The 7,295-nt window shown below is 36.7% G+C and overlaps 1 long non-coding RNA gene across 1 annotated transcript; it reads left to right on the forward strand.

Annotated features, from left to right (window-relative positions):
- The first annotated feature begins 1,417 nt into the window (after positions 1 to 1,417).
- LOC121320347 lies at positions 1,418 to 3,905 on the forward strand. The gene is made up of 3 exons (XR_005950832.1): positions 1,418 to 1,457; positions 3,069 to 3,570; positions 3,778 to 3,905. It is a non-coding gene; the product is annotated as an uncharacterized LOC121320347 (long non-coding RNA).
- Positions 3,906 to 7,295: the final 3,390 nt, after the last annotated feature.

A 7,295-nucleotide genomic window follows, 5' to 3' on the forward strand; every position in this document is an offset into this window, starting at 1 on the left:
TGGACCCACTCGTCGGACTTTAACCTGGTGAGAAAGTCCGGGGCGGACTTGAGGCTGGCGCAGAGAAGTGTGTAGCGTACACATAGGAAGGCAACAGCAGGGCTGGTAGGTGACCTAATGATATATACAGTCCGATATACGCTCCTTGCAAAGGATCCGGATCTTTTGTACAGCGGTATCGGCCTAATGCTTTAGTGAACGGTCCCGGGTAAGCGCTGTCCCTCCGCCTCTGTGTGGATTGCCTTGCCCAGTGTGATGCACCTGCATGTGTTAACCTTAATCGCCACATTTTTTTTTAAAGAAGAAGCGATTATTTTTTAAATAGTTTCAATATCTTAATTGAGCATGATGTGTGAGTTAAAACACACAGAAAAAGGACGCGCTGCTTTGTCAACTATACCGCGAATAAGAAACCGGCAATAAGTAACCAACTTCCACGAGGTATCTCTCTTTATATCCTATAAATAACCGCCTGCGTGACAGAAGTAGGCGGTCTTGATATCTTGGTTGGTATGTATTCAAGTAGAATGTCTTTCGGCGAGTATCTTGGTACATCGTCTTCGGTCACGATTTTTTAAATTAAATTTTTTTTTTTTTTTAGATTTTTTTTTATTCTATGTGAACTGTATGAAGTTCGAGAAGTTGCACTGTCAACACTTTGAAGAAGACCTTAAGCATTATAAAATAGATAGTGTTAGGAAATTATGTGCGGTGAAATATGGATTCATATGATTCATATAAATATGGATAAAATACCGTTGCTGAGATGAGGATCTTGTTTTAAGAATATCTTTGGAGAAGCGCCCTCTGCTGTTTGTCATGGAGAATGGTCAGGGAGTGAATTGAAAGAAAAAAGAACGTGGGCACAGCATTAGACAAGGGCGCTGTACAACTACAATGCAATTTGAATAGGGCATTATTTAGCAAGTGTCGTTTCCTTGTACGCAGTGTGAAATGTAATAACTTTTTCCTGTAGCTCAAGAAGCAACTTTTTGAAGGAGACATTTTTAAGAAATGTTCTCTAAACAGCTCAAATCAAGACTCTAGGATTTGTGGATTGAATGCTTCACATGGTGAAAATTGTATGATACTCTTAATAACTTGAGCTGAAGAGATACCGTCCCAGCTTTTTGATCACAACTGGATTAGCAGATATCTAGATATCAAGTACAAATGTAATTGAAATAAGTGCAGACTGACAAGAAATTTTATATTCACACAGCGACTCCTTTCTTCACCATATCCCAGTTAAATTAATAAATTCGACTCATTTTATTTTAATTGTGGTGGTATATAATGAAACGCATTGTGTTGGTAACAAATACAGTATACAGACGTTCCCCAGTACTGAATTCTTCATTAAATCTAAAAAGAATTTCAACTGCATTAATTGTCCTGTTGTCTTTTTTTGTTTTTCAGATACAGGAAGAGGCCTTATGATCACAATGTCACTTAAGGTTAGTTTTATATGAGGTGAATACAAATAAAACATTTCCTAGCTAGGGATTATCTTATTTATTGAAGCAAGGCAGAGTGGGTATGCTTCTATGTTTTAATAAATCCACCCTTGCACTTTCAGCATCTTATAAACCTTTTTGTTTACAGACTGCATATTTACTAGGTTGTGTAAACACTTAATACCTTCAAATTTAGTTTCATTTTGATTCAATTATGGCAGCTGTCCAGTAAACTGAGACATCTGTTTTTTGAGCAAACACTTTTTGATACATATCTATATTGTAAGATGCTCTAAACATTAAAAGGGAAGGGGGAATGTAATTGTATGACAGTTACGGCCATGGTAATCCCAAATCTAGAGAATTATTTTTTGCAGGCTGGCGACCTGATTATTTCTTTGCTTGGCAAATGTCAACAGTGCTGGGAAGGTATATGGGTGAACACATTAAAAGGTAAAAAGCACTATCTACTGTTGTATGCATTTCACAGTTTATTTTCTTTCCAATGATGTTAAGGGTCCTCTCAGTAAGTGAGGTAAAAAAAAAAAAAACAAGATTGCTGAAAAGCTCAGTTCATTTAAATTCATATTTTAATATTATTTACAGTTGAAACCTGATCAAACAAAATTCACTGCCACATCTGTTTCTTGCTAAGAGAATTCTGTGTAACCCAAAAGATCCTGTACTGTACAGTTACTGCATAGTATTAAAACCACTAAGGTATATAGGCAACAATTATACAAGGAACAACATCCACAATTATATTAACTAAGAAATATTTGTCAGTCGGTCAGTCTCAAGATTTGAAGGAAACATACGTCTATGAGATTTGATAGAAAGAAGTCAATCACAGATAAGTATTAGGTATTTAAATAACAGGCCCCCATTTACAGTAGTAATCCAAGTCAGAATGTTATCAGGAAAGAAAAGCACATCAACCAGAAGAGGAAATCAACCAAATGTTTTGGGAGTTCTTGAAGTTGTATTTAACTTTAGGCAGCAATCCAAAATGGTTTATTGGTTTAGTGCATACAAAAAAAAAAAAAAAAAAAAAAACTTTTCTAAACAAGCCCAGCTACAGTATTAGGTCAAGTCCTAGAAACAAAAAAGCAAACCAAAAAAAAAACGAATATATACGGTATCTTTGAGACTCTCCTGTGAAAGTCCACAGATGTCTGTGAAGTCTGTGCACACGGCAGTCACTTAAGATATGCTCCCTTGATGAGATGTCTTGCCAGCAGTAGTTAATGGCCATGATGCATGAACAGCCATTTAGACTGCACTTAAATTCAATTGCAGAACTTTGTGTTATGAGTCTTTGCTTTACCTACTATGTGCCCTATTATGTCCTTTGGGAATATAACTTTTACTATTGGTTATTTTAACTTCAGTTTTCTAACTTTGATCAGTTTTAGTTTAACTTTAATCTGCGTTTGAAGTGAAATTTCCAGCTTTCAGTGACATGATTTTGTTTTATTTGAGAACATTCCCAAAAGTCAGAAGATTTATTCATCAGATGGCCCATTTGTCACCATAAAGTTCAGATATCTTAGGACCTAAGATGCTATACCTCCTGTTTTTGTCATTTGTCCGTTTTCTGTGCAAGATCAGGTGACAGCTGCTTTTAATGAGAAGAGTCAGTGCTCTGAGGTCAGAACAGGCAGAGACTGCAGGAGATATGAGCAGGTGTTATTAGCTATGGACTACACGATAAACAGAGACTGCTTCTGGAGTATGGGTTCATCGCTGGAGACAACCCTCATAGCGTTGTTTACATCGACCAAGGTAAGAGGATGAACTTGTACGTTTGAAATTAAACAAAAAGGTCCTGTAGGTGTGTCAACCTGTCTTACTGAGAGTGGTCAATGCAGGACACACATTCTGTCCCCCCACCCCCATCCCATCACATTCCATTAAGGGGAAAGCACACTCTTAAATGTAACAGTATTACGTTTTAGATTGGAGGTATCTACAGACCTCATGACAATATCCAGTCGGCATTGTTAGAGGTTGTTGGTATGAATTTCTTTTTTCTTTTTAGATGCCTTACAGTCCTGTCTTTTAAAATAGGACAAGCAAACTGCTCAAAAGAACGGAGAATAACTCTTTTAGAGTGAGTAAACATATACAAAATCTGTGCAACAATGATTTATGCGTTTCGACCCGTAGGCCTTCCTCAGAGCACAACAGATATCTATTGTGCTGTGAGGAAGACCTACGGGTCCAAAGTGTAAGCCATTGTTGTGGTTTTTAATATGTTTAAATAATGACTATTGCTTTTATTGAGAATTCCTTTATGCTGTGGACTTAATTGTAACAGGAGTTGCTGTCTTCATTTCTCCTTCGATGGGATTTCTCACTGGAGACTTCTAATTACCTGATTCCCAGACGAAGCACCCTGGATTTATAAACTGTTCTTGAATACTTTTGTAGTGCTGGCATCTACATTTTCGACTATATATATATATATATATATATATATATATATATATATATATATATATATATATATATATATATATATATATATATCTATTACAATAAAAACTCAGCACATCAATAGTTTTTTGGGCACGAGTCCCCATAAACTTATGATAGAAGCCAAATAACCTTAAGCATTTGAAAGCTGTTTGTATGGAGGCGAGGTAATCCATGAAAGGCCTCAATGTTTTCACAGTTGTTCTCGACAGGCCAATAACCCCTGCTTCTGAACACAGCACAGGGAGCAGCGGCTTGTTATTGGCAGGTCACCAATGGACTTGCACAACTGGGCCCCCTTTGTGTTCTGTTTGTACCAGTGCAAAATGTTGCTCCAAGGAAAAAATAAATAAAACTGTATACATGTTATAAAGCCTGTAAGAAACCAATTGATTCTATTCAAACCATTGTTTTTGCTGTAGTTTCATATGCGTGTTCCCGTAACAACTACGGTAGGTTAAAAAATGCTTTATTACAAAATGTTATTACTGCATATTTTATGACTGGGTGTTTAAAGTTAATGATGTAAAATGTCAGATACATTTTAAAGGAGTGCAAACCAAAGAATATTATTATTATTATTATTATTATTATTATTATTATTATTATTATTATTATTGTGCTAAAAAACGTTTGATTCCTGACTTCCATTTTGTTTTACTACTGTATTCTGGTACTTTTGAAGGCAGTCATATGTTGAGATTGTAGTTAAGACAATTGGAGTGAGTTTGACCTACAGCATATATTGTAGGAGCTATTATAATTGTCAATAAAGCTAATAAAATGTAAGAAATTATTTTAAAACTTGGTTAGCATTCAACCACAATGTACACAATAATGTCTAGAACAGCACCAGGGGAGCGCAGGAATGGCATGTAAAAACTCAACAGTAGAATTATTAAGCAAGATCAATTGAATGGGTCTGATACTGTACAGAAGTGACAAGAAGCAAGAGAATATGTAGTCCACAGTGAGATCTGTCTTTCTGGGGAACTTTAAAAAGGCACACTTCCATGCAATAAACCACAATGCACTACCTGTAAATACATTAACATCAAAACAGAGATCAGAGGCACTAAATTATCATTCAACATCCATTAACCATTTACGTGCAGGAACCTTTGAAACCTCTTTGGAATGAACATTCTATTTTGACATAATCATGACATCATCCGCAGAATTCTTGAACTTTACTGCACTGTTTACTTTTATCTCTACACAGCTGAAGAAGAGCTTTTGTCTGAAATGTCCTGAGGTTTCATTTTGTTAATACACCTGCCAATGTACCAAAACTAGAAATAAACACACCTGGTATTTAATTTAAAGCAGTTTAAGGAAGTTAGGTTGTTTTTTGTCTTTTGAAAAAAATGACACTTTTAAGTAAAAAGCGTTGATAATCAGCTTCAGTGTTTTTTGGTCATCTTGGTGCCTCCATCTGCCAAGTTTTATTGGTCTGTGTTGAATGTTTTTTTTTTTTACAACACAAGGATAAAAAGTTACTTGACTTTAGTATACATATTTAACTAGAAGCGTTCTCTTTGGAATGTCCCCTTTATGACATAGGCCCAGCTCATAATATATTGTAATAGTGCCACATATGACATCATTGAAGGAATAAAATTTGGAGATCATCTTTCCATAGGCCCCATAGGAGGAGTGAAGCGATGGGGTGGGAGTTCCTGAGCCCCTGGATAGGTTCTAGTAGCTAGATAACCTGAGCACACAAGCCAATAAACTACAAGTTACAATGGTGCTCCTCCCAGGGGCAAAACAGCAAAACAGTGACAGGTGATAGACAAAGGTCTGAGTTGTTCAGCTCTGGAATTCTTCCATCTACTAAGGAGCCAGCCTTAGATCATCCTCCCAACCTCCCCATGCCATCTGTGTCCTTGTACCTTGAGTATATGTAACATATTTATGTTATAAGATTCATTGCACCAGGAAAGGAGGAACATCTTATCTTTCCTGGTACCAGTAGGAGAGACACCACTTGCAAGAGACCCAGACATTTCAGAAGGAGAGGCCCCATGCTGCTGAGAGCCGCTACTATGCCAACGGCAAAGTTCTTGGGAGAAAGTTTGAGAATGACATGAGAGTTTAAGAATATTAGGAATAATAAGAATTTAACCCTTCAGTCATTACATGGGTAAAACAGAATGTTGTTTTCTGAATTGGATTTCGAAAGACATCAATACTCATGCAGGAGTCTGTGGGGGAATTAGGTATCTAACTATGGTAAGAGCCTTTGAGGCAATGGTAATACAATAGCATGAACCAATAAACACAGCTAACCCATTACATACCACTGCAGTACCAGGCAATCACTATAGAAGATGATTTGTTCTAGTTCCAATATGTTGCCTATGCTGATAGCTTTTTGGCCAGCTAATGGTTTATCTAGTTATTTCCAGGGTAATACAAAAACTTTTCTTCTTTTTGGTTGTTGACAGAAGGAATGTATGAAGAAATGTAGGCCTTTACCCACTGCACCAAAGAAAATAATCAATGAATGTGTATACAGTGATCAGATCAACTTGTCTTCAGATGTGGATCGGATCTTGTGCAGGCTGCATGCGCTGGAAGCACGTTTGCAAAGAATGAGGAGAAAAGACCATTCTAGAAAAATGATCTGAGGTGAAAAGTATTTTATTTTCAACATCTGCTGTGGCAATGAGAAGCACCTTTGCTACAGTGATATAATTATGTCCAACTCAGATATTTTGGGTGGAAGGAATACCTAACAAAATAGCCCTTTGGGATCAAATTGAAATGTATGAAAGAAACAGTTATCAGTCCAGAACCATTACTCCCTGTGGGAAACTCTCTCTGAAAAGAGGGATGCAGTTCCATGAGCTGTGTTAAACAATGCATGTGTTATGCATAGGAACAGTGTCTGGTTGTTTCAGAACTACAAGAGCAAACCAATGAATAAGATTGAAAAGCAGAGTTAATGCCAAATCAAACCAACAAGTATGTTCACATTGAAGTACTTCTTTTGTGTGTCCGCCAGGGGGCCTTTCAAGCATGCAATGCTACCCTGTGAGTAACTGACTGTTCACCAGTACATGCTGTTCTATATACAGTGACAACAGTAAAGTGTGCTGCAACCAGTTTATCCTTTCAAATGTGGAACACAGTTATGGTATAGGCTGGCATTTTACACAGGAAGTATAACAGCAGTAGTTTCTTTTTTTTACTCGAAACCTGTTCTCAGAGTAAACTGAACTTTGTACAGGTTTTGACCAAAATCTGCAATTTTTACTTGAATTTTACAATAAATTTGATTGCAGATCAAATTCATCAATGGGGAAAACTGAAGACACTGACCTTTGTATTAATTTAATTATTCACGAATGACTG

Source organism: Polyodon spathula, chromosome 9 (assembly GCF_017654505.1).
Source record: "Polyodon spathula isolate WHYD16114869_AA chromosome 9, ASM1765450v1, whole genome shotgun sequence".
Classification (NCBI taxonomy): Eukaryota; Metazoa; Chordata; class Actinopteri; order Acipenseriformes; family Polyodontidae; genus Polyodon; species Polyodon spathula.